This window comes from Hordeum vulgare, chromosome 2H, assembly GCF_904849725.1.
Source record: "Hordeum vulgare subsp. vulgare chromosome 2H, MorexV3_pseudomolecules_assembly, whole genome shotgun sequence".
In the NCBI taxonomy this organism is placed as follows: domain Eukaryota; kingdom Viridiplantae; phylum Streptophyta; class Magnoliopsida; order Poales; family Poaceae; genus Hordeum; species Hordeum vulgare.
In genome coordinates, this window is record NC_058519.1 from 381,411,635 (window position 1) to 381,428,469 (window position 16,835).

Consider the following 16,835-nt stretch of genomic DNA (forward strand, 5'->3'; position numbering starts at 1 on the left):
ACTCCCTTCAAAAGAGAAGACAAGGGGCACTTGACTGATGAGGAAATGAAGAATGTTGCGTCTGAGGAACACACTAATGAGGAAATTCGGATTGATGACAGTCCTCAAACCTTCAGTCCTCCTGAAGAACCTGCTCAAGGATCAGCTGAACCAGCTGATGAATTTGGCTCCTCCACCAAGCAAATCCCTCAAGCTGAGGAAAATCAAGAAGAAAACCCTCAGCCTGAAGAAAATCCAAATCCTGAGCAAAATCCTCAACCTGAGGCTCAGGATGAAGAAATTCCTCCTCCGGAGCAAAATCTTCAACCAGAGGCTCAAGTTGATGACATTCCTCAACCAGAGCAAGATCCTCAGCCTAAAGCACACGCAGATGAAATCCCTCATCCTGAGGAACATGCTGAAGAAAATGCCCCTGCACCAAATCCAGAGAATGCTCTAGTCGTCATCAATCCAGAAACTGCGATGATTGTCTCCTCTCAAGGGAAGAAGCAAAACCTTCAGCCGATGCAGCGTGAGCCGTTCTCCTAGCGGCCAAAGTTTCAAAAGGAATCCTTCTTTGAGGAATGCATGTACTTCATCGGAGAAAATCCCTATGACAAGCCTCGCATTAGGCACCTGAAGCTTTGGACAAGGACTCAACTCAACTACTATGCATATGTGATGTGTGGAAGAAACAAGATTTTCCAGCACATGCATATTCCTCATGTTGAGCTTGAAGAAATTCCGTGCTTTGCTCGATTCCTCAACGTTCTTCATGAAGCAGGATTGCTCCCTATGTGCTCGGATATCTGTGATTGGAATAGCAACATTGTTCTTCAATTCTATGCAACTCTGCACATCTCCGGAGATCCAACAGATATCAACACTTCGGTGCTGGATTGGATGACGCGAGACACACACTTCAAGGCTCCTGCCAATGAGCTGCTGCGAGAACTTCCTGTGTCAATTCCCTTAGAGCAGGCAGTGAAGTTGTATGATGGATGGGAGCTGCCAAATAAGCTGATGGAAGTCCTCATGAAGCCTTTGTCCAAGGGGCAACCACCAAGAACAACCTTATTGGTCCATGAGCTGAAGTATGAACCCATGACTGTTTACAGAATCCTTTGCAGTGTTCTTGCGCCTATTAAGGGTCATGATGATGAAGAAGACGTCGTAGGCATCATGAAGAATATCCTCTTCAACATCATCCATGGCATTCCCATCAACATTCATGATTTCTTCTTGAGGAATCTGGCCGAAAATGCTATGTCCCCTTTTGACCTGAAGATTTACGCTCCATGGATCATGAGATTCATCATACGAAGGTCAGGCATCAACTATCACGCTGATTTCAATAATCATCAAGGATATATGCCTCCACTAAGGGTCAACAAGAAGACTTTCGAGCCTGTTGAAGGAAAAGGAAAGTCCGTTATTGGTGAAGGCAGTCGGCCCCTTGATGGCCAGTTCCGAGAGCCAGATGCATATTCCTCATGGGATGACACTAAAACCCACCCACCAAGTCCTGTTGCTCCAAGGGTGATGAATACGAGAGAGCTTCTTCTCAGTCTTCACCAAAAGGTTGATCGGAATCACAAGTGGGTCAAACGCCAGTTCGGTGCCATTGTGAAAACCCTCAATGAAACTCAGAATGCCGTGAAGCTTAATCATCATTATCTTCATGAGGTTTTTGATCGCACCTGTGCCACACTGGCTCATTTGAAGACTCCAGCATAACTTGAAGAATTGGTGTTTGCGCAGGACATCGACTGGTCGTGGCCACCAAAGAAGCAATTCAGGCCAATTCCAGTTCCAAACCTTGAGGACAGTTCGTTTTGTTCATTCTGCACTTCTGAATCAGATGAAGACCAACAATATACTTCCACTCGTCCAAGGAGGAAGTCTGCTCCCAAGAATCCTCACGCATCTTCCTCAACTGCCAAGAAGTGGAAGTGTTCACGGGGCGTTAGTCCTCAGTTTGTCCCTTTTTGTCACTTGATGACAAAGGGGGAGAAATTTGAGAGTTTGTCTTCACGCGGGATATATTTTGGGGGCTTATGAACTTTATTTAAGTTACAAACTCTTGGCTCTTCTGAAGTGTTTTATGTAATGAGTTGTAACTTAAGCCCGATGGTACTCTGACGCTTTTGAACGTTTTTTCTTTGCATGCTTATTCCTCAAAATATTGATGCACGCATGCTGGAATTCGTTAGATACCATTTTTCATCATGCATCCTCAATTTCTTCATACTATATGTCGTATGTATGCATGATTTACAAGACTCGTGGGGGAGATCTCCATGATATAAATCATCAATGTGCATTTGCTGTGAAAAGCAAAATCCTCAAGATATGCACATCTTCAGGGGGAGTCTCTCTCAATCTTGATTTCAAATTCCTCAAATGAGTATTTACACTTCATATTTTTATCCCCATTGAAGACTTAACCTAAGTGTCATCAACCACCAAAAAGGGAGAGATTGTAAGTGCGTCTAGTGCCCCTTAGTGATTTTGGTGGTTTGAAGACTTATAGGTTAAGTATCTAATGTGTTCATGAGTGTACACAAGATCTATAAGTCACTGAGAGTTTGAAATATTCGATTAATATCGACCCCTAAAAATGTATATCTTCAGCTGAAGAAATTGGTCTGAAGCTGAAGAATAGAATCGCGAAGGAATTGCGATGAAATTGATATTCCTCATGAAGAAATTGAAAATAAGGAAGTCGGTGTGTCTTGAAGAAAAACAATTTGAAGATTTTGAAGCATGAAGATTTATTTCTGTCTATATTATTTTCTTCACTTTTGAGTCATAGGAACACCGTACTGTTAAAGGGGGTCAAAGTAACACGTCAGAATGAATTTCCTCATGATGCTCAACCCAAGCCTAATCCTACCAAAAGCCTCAAGTGAGGAATATCAGAGACATGAGGACTCTCACAGTTGAGGGTCCCTACCGTTACCGCAAGTCGCGCCACATCACTGATCTTATCCACACCAACGGTCATATTATTTAAGGGTATTAATGTCAAATCATGTTGGGATGCTCCCAGGCTATAAATAGCCGCCCCCACAACCATTTGCTGGTTGGCTGCTCCGTTCAAAAATGACACTTGTCATAAGAGCAACCCAGGTTCCTCAGAGTCTTCGAGAGTAATTCATCAGTGAGGAAATATCGCAAACACCAAACCACAAAATGAAAACCAAGTAATTGAGCATCACTGAAGAAGTTGTTCCTGTGTGGGACTGAAGCCTTTTACCTTTGAGGACTGTGCATCCTCCAGATGGTTAGGCGTCATGGTCTAGAGCAATCCAGCAGTCAATTGTGGATCGCCAGGTGACCAAGTTTGTGAGGGTTTGGAAGTCTGCCATGAAGACTTACCGTGAGTGTTGGGAGAGGAGTTTGTGTTCTTAGCCTAAGGAGAATATGGTAGGGAATGTGTGTATTTTGGTTTCAATACCAAGCCGCTCCAAACCAGATGTACAACTGTCACAACAGTCCGAACTTGGTCATCAACTAGTGTCTTCACTGTGAAACGGGTTCTACTTATTCAACTCTTTAAATTCCTCATATTGTATGTTGATGATTTTCACTATCACTATTTGAAGAATTTGCTGAAGACTTTCTCTGAAAGTCCTCAACCCCAAATTCTTCACGCGAGTTAATCCTCATCTGTTTTCTCCGTGCGTGCATACTGTGTAAACCGTTTTTCATTTTCTTCACCTTGAAAACTGCTGAAGTAATACTTTGCACTCCTGATCCTTTGCTGTTTCCGCTGCAAGTTAGTCATAAGTGAGGAATTTCCTCAAAAGGAATTTGCTCAATGATGAAATTCTAAAAATCTCCTATTCACTCCTCTAGTCGATATAACGCACTTTGAGTGAACCAATCCCGCAGTTAGTGCTTATAGTTGAACTTGACAAATACTTCACCATTTTTACATTTGAACACTTTACATTTGGAATCAAAGGATTCATCAATGATGGTAGGATTAGCACAGTTAAAGCTATATAATGTGGATGGATCAACTGAGGGGCCCTTTGCAGTAATCCATGTGGTTTTGGGGGTACTACTTAGGCTTCTAGTAATATCCATCAGTATTGATGTTTCTTTTGAAGCCAACACCCTCTTTCCAAGGGTTTTTTGTTGAGGGTTGTTTTCTTGAGGAGATCACACAAGATCTGATGTCCCTTCACACTTTTGTACATACATGTATCAACCAATGTCTTCAACATGTCATTGTCATCACTAATAGTAGTGGTTTCCTCAGATGAGGGGTTAGATACCACAGATAGACTCAAAGATATTTCATTTTCAAAAGCATTTGAGAATTCAGCGATGGAATCATTAGCTTCACGAACAAGGCATTTTAAGCATGGAGCAGCAAATTCATCCTGAGGAGTAGTGATCTGTTCAGCAAGGAGTGAGTCATTTTCCTATCAAAGATCCTCATAAGCCTCTTTCAACTTCTCAAGATCAAGTTTTGTTTGAATATATTCAAGAGAAAGCTTCTCATGACCAGTTTTGAGAGAGTCATGAAGATTTTGGAGATCCTAAAACCTTGAACGAAGATCACACATATCTTTTGCCATATCTTCGTTCAGATTCATCTCCCTGCGTAACAGGTCATCGGTTTTCTCTAGAGTTTGTTGCATTTTCTCCATAGTATTCTGTTGCTTAGTGGCAATCTTAATGAGGTCAGAATAGATGGGTTTGGATTCGCACTCATATTCACCATCATTATCAGATTCATCTTCACTTGAGGATGATGAGGCATAAGAAGATACCTTAGAACCTTGGCCGTGAGGTAGATCAGAGGATCATTATGTATGATGTTCTCCTTCATTGCATTAATGTGCTTCCTGAAGCCAGTGATGAAGGAATCTTGATGAGTTGAGGATCCTTGCACATGTTTGGATCCTGTCACAGATAAGCTTCGTAGAGCCTAAATTCTATATACAAGTGAACCATGTCTTGGAGAGACACGGACATATAACATTCTTGGAGCGGGCATCCAGCTGAGTGTACAAACGAATATCTTTATCGGTGGCGTTGTTGCAGAGCTCTGAGATGCCCCTATCAGTGATAGTCTATAGATCATCCTTATATGCTTGTAGAAGATTACACATCAACTTCTTCCATAATGGATAGTTTGTGCCATCAAAGACACGACACATAGCGGAAAACTTGATTATCCATGCAGTCGACATAGCTAAAACTCCAAATGGTTAAACCGAATCACAAAAAAGGGAGTACCTTGCTCTGAGACCAATTGAAAGTGCTAGTTATCGACTAGAGGGGGTGAATAGGCGATTTTTTATCGAACGCTTCGAAACAATAAATGCACTCAAAGTTAAGCGGAAGCGATACACGATCATGTAAGGATAAGCATTAAAGATCTAAGAAAAGCATGCAATACCACGAAGACATTCAAACATATTAAGCCAAGTCATCATGCACACTAAGATATATCAACTATAAACTTAGGTAGTGCAAAAATAAACAACAGTCGGGAATGTCTTCAGATAATGTCTTCGGGATGAGTTGATCAAGCAATGGCTTCATAGTACAGTAAGTAAGAGAGTGAAAGATAGAATCAATAGCTTAACGAAGACCCATGATTTGTTGGAACAATTGCAGTTGCTATGACAACTGTACGTCTAGTTGGGGAGGCTTAGACCGCGTCTTCACCTTGATCCCCTTGAGCCGAAGTCTCTCACACCACGCCCAATCACTCACGTAAGTATTCAGGGAGACTTTTGAAAGCCGTACAAACTTGGTCACCCGTCAATCCACAATGACTCTTCGATTCATCTAGACCAAGGTCACCCGGCAATCCACAATGACTCTTGGATGCACTAGACCATGATGCCTAACCGTTTGGAAGATCAAAGTCTTCAAGTGTAACAAGTTTCACTTCTCACGAAACAGAATGACTTTGGTAATGCTCAAACATTCTGGCTCTAGGTGTTTTGGTTTATCCTCAGATGATAGTTCCCTCTCTGAATCTCTTTGAGGTGGGTTGCTCCAAAACAACAACTGTTGTATCTAGCTCTAAGCAGACACCAACTTATGGTGGAGAGGATGGGCTCTTTATAGCCAATAGTTAACCCTACATGATGTGACCGAAATGACCCTAGGCCAATGGCCAACCGACATGTGTTTCAATGGTCGGATTTCAGTGACACACATGGCAACATTACTTGAGCTGCAAGTAATGCCGACTCAACCAACTCTGGAAGATATTTCCTTTGATTGTCTTTGCTCGAAGACATAGGTAGTTGTGGGTTTAGCATTACGTCAGCATCTGACTTCGATCACATCGACCGCACTTAATAGTATGGTGGTTCCTATGACTCGGGAAAGAAGAAAGAAAACAACATAAGACTTCGTCTTCGTGTTTCATTATCTTCAAGCGATTATCTTCGCGCACCACCAATGGCTTCGACTATCATCAATGTCATCGAACATTGTTGGGGGTCGTCTTTGCCGGTTAAACTAAATCTCCAAGGACTTCTATCTGTGTTGTCCTATGAATTCTCACAAACACATTAGTTCCTCAACCACGTTTTTCTTCAATACTCCAAAACCAACAAAGGGCGGCACTAGATGCACTTGCAAACTTGAAGAGGTTGAGAACCCCGAAATAATTTGAAATGATTTTGAACGAAAACACAAATCTTCTGGTATGTGCTGTTTGCTTCGGATTTGAATTAGAGATGAATGATCAAGATAGGCTCAAATTAGAACTTACATCACGGGAAAGAATTTAAAGAGTGAAAATGATATGATGAACATAGGGAGATTGAATCGAATCCACCAGGGAAAAAAGAACGAAGAATGACGAACTTAACACTTAAGCATCTTCACAATGAATCACTTGGTACAATACAGAAGAAAGGATAGCGAAATCATCAAGGAAAAGAAATGCACTTTGATGATAACGTAATCATTAAAGAGAAAGGGCGGGAGGGTGGGGCAGGACAAAGAAAACTTCGGACGGATGAGAAAAACTCCCAAAATAAAATAAGAGGATAGAAGTTGCAAATATTGATAAGGTTGAATTAATTTGAAGAGAAGCACTCCGTATGAGGAAGACCTGAAATGTCAATTTGATTGAGTAAAAGGATTAGCACTCCCATAGAAATATGAGAACACTACTTAGGAAAGATATGAAATAAACACTTGACATCAAAGCAACTCGAATTACCATACTTTAAGAAAACAAAGGATGGGGCATGTGGATTATGACCGAAACAAATACATAACTCATTATGCATTTGTTGGAAGGATAATCCTAGGTACCTACCTGAATTCCCACCTGAGACTCCCCAAATCCTGTGGTCATGCAATCGGGACTACAGATACATGGAGTGATATCCATCACTGAACTCCTAATATGATAATACGCTCTAATGTATCACATCCGTCAACACATAACCGGAGGTCTCAAAAACGCATCTACCTCACACCCTCCTAATCATAAGGATACTAAGTATGGCAGTACATGTGATCCCGCTTCCCAGTATTGGGTGACGCCACACTCTTCACGCCACATATAGTATTGAAGCAATTTCGGACATCCTTGTCCTGAGATACTAAGGAAACTCAACTATAATGGTGTGTCGACCCCTACAACTCTACTCCCTGGAACAAAAGTAAATCCAGACATGAGGTACCAAGTACAGAATTCCATCACACTAACATCAAAGAGGTTCCAAAATACCCGCGTGATCCTACAAAAAATTGAGTGAGAAAAGGGGTAGAATTAAAATTCGTATGCCACGATTCCTCACTAGAGCAGGTAAGAGGAGTAAAAGGAATTTCTACTCTTTGATATATAAATAGACTCATAATATTTTTTATAGAGTCGACTCACCAAGTTCCTCAAGCAAGGGTGATCCTAGGTCGGTATTTGTCGTGGTTTCGTGACGACAAATGTCCTCGTGAAAGGACTTAGTGATGGAGCCATCGCACCTTGGTGGCGACTCAAAGGGGTTGAGCGGAAGCAAGACTCGGGTTTACCCAGGTTCGGCCCCTCCGATGGAGGTAAACGCCTACGTCCTGCTTTGGTATATTTGATGGTGGAATCGATTACAAGGGTGCGTAACTCGCCTGACCTACCTCTCGATTAACTTAATATTTCTACCCTAGAGACTCGCCTTTATATATAGGTCGAGGCCCTAAGTTTATCGGAGTCCAGGTCACACAATGAATCGTGACCCGATATATCTCAAACCCGCCATGTCTCTCAAGGAAGGAAACCTCCGAGCGAGTCCTCCTCTTCTTGGGTCTTGAGTCGCCCTGAGGGCTCATTGGCTGAACCGGCCCTCACGACGAAGATCACCTCACGCCTCCTGTATGCTTGGGCCTTGAGTCGCCATGAACCTGACTCGCCCCAATAGGGCGGGTCACACAGCGGGTAATATCTCCAACATTAGGCCCCATATTGTCTTGAATTTATTCACGCCAATAAATCTTTACTCCTGACCATGGTGACTCACACAGAATTTCTGACTCGACCTTTTTGCTCAAAACTGACAAGCCGCCAATCTCCACGCTTCGCCCAAATACCAGATTATTCATAGGTGACATCATCTCTCCCATCATTTCAGGGATCTAGTGACGTTATCTCAACGGATCTTTTTTGACTTTATCCTGTCATCCCGAAAATCCAGGCGCCATCATTGCCGATTTTTAATGTGTCCCCTCGATTCCCGGGACTGCCGTTCCAGCTCCGGCCTGCAGTCTTTAAATAGGTGCAGGGGAGGGGGGCTTTTCTTTCGCCTGCACTATCGCTCCTCATCTTCTTCCTCGAGTTGGTGTTGCGAGTGCTCCGCCACCACAGAGCTTCTTCTTCGGATCTGTTGTCCCGGGATCGTTCGGGCTCGGTGCTCGGTGCAGATCTTAGCGGGGCCGCCTCCGCCAACGTCTGCATTCACCAGGTAAACTTCTTCTTCTTCTCAGATCTAGTTTATCCATCATCTTGGTTCTGAGTGATGTAGTTCTTCAACCCTCTGTAGATTGCGCCATTAATCCTCATAGGTACCATTTGAATCCCGTAGCTTAGTAAAAAGCCGTAGTAGATTCGTTTAGTAATGACAGCAAATTTGTTGCTCTTTTCCATGGCTTTGTAAGATCCCCTCGTGGGTTCTATGGTGCTTCTGCATCCTTAGTGTTCTTAGGACCTGGAGAGTATATCATTATATTTTTTGTTTAGGGCACCCGTAGATCCATATTTCCTAGCACCGTGTGGGAAACATGTTTGCCTCATATCCAGGAAATTTACTAAGGAAAACTTGAAAACCAATTCGTCCTTAGGCTGCGGCGAGTCATAACTTCTATCTAGACGCTTCTCAAGCTGTGGTAAGTCAAAATTTCTGTTTAAATGCCTCCGAGGCTGCGGTGAGTCGTCGTTTCTGTTTAAATGCCTCCCCAACCACATGTTGGTGAGTTAATATTTCTACAAGTCCTTACGACCCGCTAATCACCTTTATGCAGATCTCTGCCTCTATGCCTTTGCGACCATGGGTCACATCTCAAAGTGTAATTGGTTGCCATCGGAGGTGAGCGACGCAGTCCTTGAAGATTTTGTCAAAGTGGGAACTCTAGCTCTGCATGAAACAATCGGTTGGCAAGCGGCCTTAGGAGAACAACGTCCACAACCCGCCGATGGGGAGGTGGTGGTTTTTACTGACCATATTGAGCGGGGCTTCACACCGCCCGACTCAAAAAAATTCAGAGATGCACTGCATTTCTTTAAACTCCATCCCCAGGACATAGGCCCAAACTCGATCACCAACCTCTATCAATTCCAAGTGTTCTGTGAAGCTTACTTGCAGATAGAGCCTACCATCCTTTTGTTCAGTAAATTCTTCTATTTGAACCGCCAAACCAAATTCGCCGATGGCCTCTGCCTAGAACTTGGCGGGGTAAACATCCAGAGACGACGAGAAAGTGGGTTCCTGGCTGCCGCTCTCCCTGGTCACCCCAAGGGCTGGGGGAAGACTTGGTTTTACTGCTGCGACACTGCTGCAGCCACTGAGAACCCTCTACCAGGTTTCAGGTAGGAACGTCTACCCATGGATTTTGAGCTGCCTGAGAAGATGACTGATGAGTAAGAAGCTTCACTCGCCCCTTTATTTGCCCAACTCAGGGCCTTGACAGCCAACGGCCTCGCTGGAATTCATCTGATTCGTTGTTGGGTGGAATGGTGGATAATGCCTCTGAGCCGCCGGTGCGGCTTAATGTGCAAATACGATGGCAGCTTAAACCATCCGCAATGCTTCTACAATGTCATTCTTGCGGAGGAAGATATTGTCAATATTGTGAAGAAACAATGTGGCGAGACAATTGAGAATTGCTCCAAGATTGTTTTAAAACCATTCTGCATCTCCAACCCGGCTCCAGAGGTAAAATGACTTGACTCGCCTGTCTTGTTCCTTTTTTAATTTTGAGCTTGTTTTATGACCCGGCCTCCAATTATGTTAACCAGAAGAACTCGCCTTTCTATAAGCGAAGATCTAAAACCGTCAAGAAGACGACAAAGAAAGCCGCCCCAAAGAAGAAGAAGACCAAGGGCAAAGCCACCACCAAAGAATCCTCTGTTGTGGGCGAGTCTCGCGCCGCAGAGGAGCACTCAGAGGTAAATGCCTTTTGTCCTTTTATTCTACCTCATTCCATACTTAAGCGTTGTCGTTTGTGTTTATAGGATGATGACATGGAGAGCCAAGATGAAGATATCGAAGTAATTTCCATTTCTTCCGACTCAAATTCTTCCCCTCCCAGGCCGACAAGGCGAGTCTGTAGGAAAGTTCCCCTGTCTCACCCGGATGCTCATCTCGATCCCAAATTCCTTTTGAAGAAGGCAAGTTTCACACCAAAAGGTCATACTCGAAGCCATGTTGCTCATCTCTTGTCCGGGTTGCCTGAGAAAATGGTCGATCGCAAACGACAGAGCTAGGTATGTGTTATACTAAATGTCCTTCCTTGTGCAGCCGATTCTTTATGCTTTACACAATCTTTGGAATCTTATGTCCAACAGGTTTCACCTCCTTCATTTGGCGACTCAGCTGCTTCGGCTCTTCCCCCTTTAATCCGCCTTCAAGGGTAAGATCATTTGCCAACATGTTCTTTGGATGCCATTGTTTCTATTTTAACATAATTACCATCCTTTGTATGGATCAAGCGAAGAAGAGGAAAACCGTCGAGTCATCATCCACTCCCAAGGCGGCTCAGATAATTGGAATGAGTGCCTCCATCTCAGAGGCTCAAGATGAGCCGGCTGAGACTTATGCCGAAGCCCCTGATGACTTCCCTGATATCCAGGATGAGCTACCAAGCCCGCAGAAGGAAACAACTGAAAGTCCCAATCCGCCAAGCCTTCAAAAGGCTGCTAAAGACGTGACGCCTGATCCAGATCCAGTCTTCGTCGTTGGAACAGGCTATTCTAAACCTGCATCCGTAGTGTTGACCAAGCATGTGCCCAAAGATGCCCCGATCCTTGTAGAGAAGGGCATGACCAAATTGAAGCTTCCCAACTTTGAGAAGGTTGAGTTTGATGAATTATATTCTGGCTTTTTGAGTCGCCTGGAGACGAGTCATGAAATGGAGAAAAGCCTGGTTAATATGATGAAAAGAAAACATAAGGTATGATACATGTTATACTCTTTTACATGTACTCCCATTAGCCCTCCAAAGGACGAGTCATCTGTGACGAGTCGAGCTTTGTAGAAATTTTCAACCTGCAGCCCCCAAGGGCCTGGTCACATTCTTGAAGATGAGCCGGGTATTTAGTGTTTATTTGAAGAAAGCTTCAACCTGTAGCCCCAAGGGCCGGGTCATCTTTTTGAAGATGAGCCGGGTCTTTAGTTTCTATTTGAAGAAAGCTTCAACCTGCATCCCCAAGGGATGGGTCATCTTCTTGAAGATGAGCCGGGTCTTTAGTTTCTATTTGAAGAAAGCTTCAACCTATAGCCCCCAAGGGCTGGGTCATCTTCTTGAAGATGATCCGGGTCTTTAGTTTTTATTTGAAGAAAGCTTCAAAATGTAGCCCCAAGGGTCGGGTCATCATTTTGAAGATGAGCTGGGTCTTTAATTTCTATTTGAAGAAAGCTTCAACCTGTAGCCCCCAAGGGCCGGGTCATCTTCTTGAAGATGAGTCGGGTCTTGCTTCAAGGTATTACCACGGAAAAATTGAATCGAACATTGCCCCCCAAGTGTCAGGGATATTGCTCGCAATCTACATGAAACTTGTTATAACCTTCTGGTGTTTGTAGGAATCGTTGAACTAGGCCGACTCAACCATGTCCGGCCTGAGGCAAAGCCTAGCGGAGCAGCAAGATGCTCGAGCTAAGTTTGAAGAGAAACTCCGCCTTGCATTGGTTGACATTGAGAAGATGAAGGCAGATCACAAGGAGCTTGAAGAAAAGGCCGAAGCTGAGTGAGTTGCCTTGATGAAACGGGCTGAACAAGACGAGGAACAAATGAAGGTCGCCGTGCAGGAATTGTCCGGACTAAAACTTCATATCTCAAAAATGGGCAATGGCATGTTTGGTAAGTATCCGCCACTATCCTTATTTCCAAAGTCGTGTTGTAAGACATTCCGACAATTTATGATTGTGTATTCTTGCTGCAGGTCCTCGATCCGCCAATCTTCATGATGATTGTGTATTGAAACTGAAGGCAATATATACCTTGACCGAGAAGCTGTATACTGGTGGTGTGATGGCTATTAAGGTCGTTATGGGCGACAAGGAGCCCACAAAGTCAATCAAATATATGCTGGGATGCTTGTCCACGGTACCACCCTAGATTGGAGAACTAAAAAGATCAGCCGCCCGGAAAGGACTACTGACCACCCTGACCCGGTGCTTGGCTTATGCTCTAGAGCTTAAGCCGGAGGAGATAACCGGGGGATTTCCAGAATACAAAGATGACGAGGCAGAATTTACTGAAGAGGATTAACATCGCTGTGTGAAGGAATGTCGCTTTGCGACGACTCAACTGGCAGCCAGTCTGTACTTAACCAAGTATCAGGCGGCTTATGATGAGCACAACAAGCGTGTTACTTATCCCTCTTATGAAATCACATTTCCGACTCTGCAGCGTCGTAAGCATCCTTTTGACTCTGATGCTGACACGTCCACCATCTTGACCGACGAGGCTGAGTTCCATGCCTTAACCAATTGCAATTGGAAAATGGGTGATTTACAGATCCAAGATGGTGAAATCTCGATGCAGGATAATCCGGAGGTGGCTTGAATCAGGTGTCACTTGAAGACCGCCCATGGAGATCAACTCAGAAAATCCAATGTCGGGTTATGTAACATTTGATGGCCTTCTGAGCCATGTAATAGGTTAGAGATGAAAACAATATTACGTTGCACCTGTACCTTTGTTGACTCTGAAGGCTTATCCCTTTTCTTAATATGAGCCGCCTTACTAGGCGTTTTGCCATGTCTTTTGCCGAATAATTACTCTACATGTGGTCAAAGAAGAAATAATGAGCCGGCTCAATGCGACGCGACACCTTAAGATGAGTTTTTTCAAAACTCTAACTATGCTACAAAGATACTTTGTAGTCATAAAGGTTACCGACTCAATGAGTCACGGTAGGGTAGGACGAGCTTGCAAGGCTCTAGTGCTACCCTAGAGAGGCTTTTGCAACAGCCTTAGTTTTTTAGACCGGCTGATCAGGCACGAGTCAAGCTTCAGTGAAGCAGGTTCAGTGAACCCATGGTTTGGCAATTTTCCATATGTCGGCTCCCGCATGCACCCTTCATGTTTTAATCGAGGCAAGTTTAGGGTCCAGAACTCGATTGACTCGCCAAGAGTACATGGGACCATAGGGCGAGTCGCCAAACATACAGTCCAGTAAAACCATTGTAATGCATTAATTTTTTGCTAGCCAAGAGGGTATTCAGGATGAACTCAGTGAGTAGAAGCCCCCAAGTGACCTATGATTAGGGAAAAGTCGGACATAGGATTGCAGAAGCGTTTACGCTCTTACAGCAAAACAACTTGGGAACTAGTAGCCCCCAAGTAAGCCGGCTTGGTTCTCAAAACCACATAAGGCGCCCATGTTTGAACCGTTCAACGTGGTAGCTTTGGTCCTCCTTGGCTTACCAATATCCAGTTTTGAAATAAGTGCAGCATGGCGACTTATGCTCTTTGATACTAATAGCGTCCATGCTTGGACGGCCTGTGAAACAATAAAGACTCATGCTTTCAAGAAGCTGAAACGGCAGAGACCCCGAATTTCATGGGCGCCGGCTTTATTGCTATATATATATATATATATAAAGAGAGTACAAGATTTAAACTATGTACAATGATAAGGAGCCAATGGCTCTAAGTGTCATAAGGCTGCAAGTGGGCAATGTTCCAAGGCCGGGTTATTTCAACCTCTATTGTTGGCCTATCTGGATGAAGATCCACCAGGTAGTAAGAACCATTATGAAGAATTTTGCTGACAACGAACGGTCCTTCCCATGAGGGGGATAACTTATACATACCAGTATGATCTTGAATCAAACGGAGCACTAAGTCGCCCTCCTGAAAGACCCGGCTTCTCACGAGGCGACTATGATAGCATCGCAAGTCTTGCTGGTAAATCACCGACCGTGCTGCTGCTAAGTCATGCTCCTCCTCCAAAGCATCCAACGAATCTTAACGCACCAGCTCATTGTCCTCCTCAACATAAGCAGCGACCCACGGTGAGTCGTGCCTGACGTCACTTGGTAAAACCTCCTCAGCTCCATAGACCAAGAAAAAGGGCGTGTACCTAGTGGAGCTGTTAGGGGTAGTCCTTATGCTCCACAGAACGGCAGGGTGCTCTTCAACCCAACAACCCGGGGTGCGTTCCAGAGGAACCATGAGTCAGGGCTTGATCCCATGCAAGATTTCTTGATTCGCCCATTTCGCCTGTCCATTGGATTGGGGATGCGCAACCGTAGAGACATCAAGCCGGATGTTCTCTTTTCCACAAAATTCTTGCATGGCGCCTTTGGATAAATTAGTACCATTATCACTGATGATACTATGAGGATACCCGAAGCGAAAAATCAACTTCTTGAGGAACTTGACGGCCGTATCTGCATCGCAACTGCTAACCGACTCTGCTTCAACCCACTTGGTAAATTTTTCAAAGACCACAAGTAGGTGAGTCTTTTTGTTGGAAGACAACTTGATGGGACCAACCATGTCGAGCCCCCAGATCACAAAAGGTCGTGTAATTGGGATCATCCGCAACTCTTGAGCCATCACGTGCATTTGACGCCCAAATTTCTGACACCCGTCACATCTGCGCACTAGATCCTCAGCATCTGCATGAGCCGTTAACAAGTAGAATCCATAAATAAAAGCCTTGGACACTAAAGAGCGTGACCCGGTGTGATGACCACAATCGCTCGCGTGGATCTCATTAAGGATTGCACGTCCTTGTTCCGACGAGATCCATCTTTGAAAAATTCCAGAAGTGCTTCATTTGTGCAACTCTCCCTTATGTATAACCATGGACTTGCATCGCCGGGTAATTTGGCAGGCCAGCAACTCATCAATAGGTAACTCGCCTCGCGCCAAATACGCCATGTACAGGACTGCCCAATCCAGAGTGGCATGAAGAGCTGCCACAAGTTGACACTCCGGGTCAAGGACCGCTATATCCTCTTCACAAGACAATTTCACCGATGGGTTATGGAAAACATCCAAAATACATTGGGAGGAACCGGCTTACGCTGCGACCCGAGTCATGAAAGAGCATCAGCTGCTTCATTGAGCCGGCGATCGATATGATCAACTTGATAACCATGAAAGTGACCCGCCACGTCTGATACAACACATATGTAAGCCGCCATCAAAGGATCCCTGGAATCCCACATTCGAGTCGCCCAGACATCTAACTCGGTTGAGGTTCATCTCTTTGGTGATCCTAAGCCCATGGAGCAAACCTTTGTACTCTGTTGCATTGTTAGTACATGGGAACATGAGCCAGAGGATGTAGCAAAAATTATCACCCTACGGCGAAGTTAGTACCACGCCAGCCCCGAGCCTTCCAGCTGCCTAGACCCTTCAAAGTGGATAGTCCAATACGTGTGATCAGGTCTGTCTTCTGGGATCTGCACCTCGGTCCAATCGTTGATGAAATCCACCAAGGCGTGATACTTGATGGTCGTGTGTGGCATATACTTCACGTGGTGAGGTCCAAGCTTGTAGCGACCTGACCTAAAACAGTCCAGTCTCTATGCATTTGTGTCATCCCTGGATCGGTAATGCTGACACACACAGTACTTGAGGATTTATAACATAGTTTCAATCACACACTTCATTACATCGAATGTCTCAAAAGAGAACTTATTACAATAATATGGCTTAAGGGCATCTAATAACGATAACAGTGGAAGGCTTGGAAGATAATGTGAGTCCATCAACTCCAACAACATAGCTGAGTGAAAGACAACGACCTATAGCACCTTACTCGACGTCTGAAACGTCTGCAACATGAAATGATGCAGCCCGAAATGGGTCAACACATGGAATATGCTGGCAATGTAACACATAGAGTAATGAATAGAATAGAGGCTATCTCTACATGCATATATGGCTAGTGGAAAGCTCTATGGTTAACAGTTTTGCATTAAGCCAATCTTTATTCTACAACAAAGGCATGGTTGTTGTTAAACATTGAGAAGGTTCCTCCAACTCAATCCCAATTAAGCATCATCATTAAACCCAACAAATTAATTTAGAGTGATGAGATCAACATGATAATCCGTGAACCAGATACTCAAGATGTCCATAACCGGGGACACGGCTAACCATGATTAGTTTGTACACTCTGCAGAGGTTTACGCACT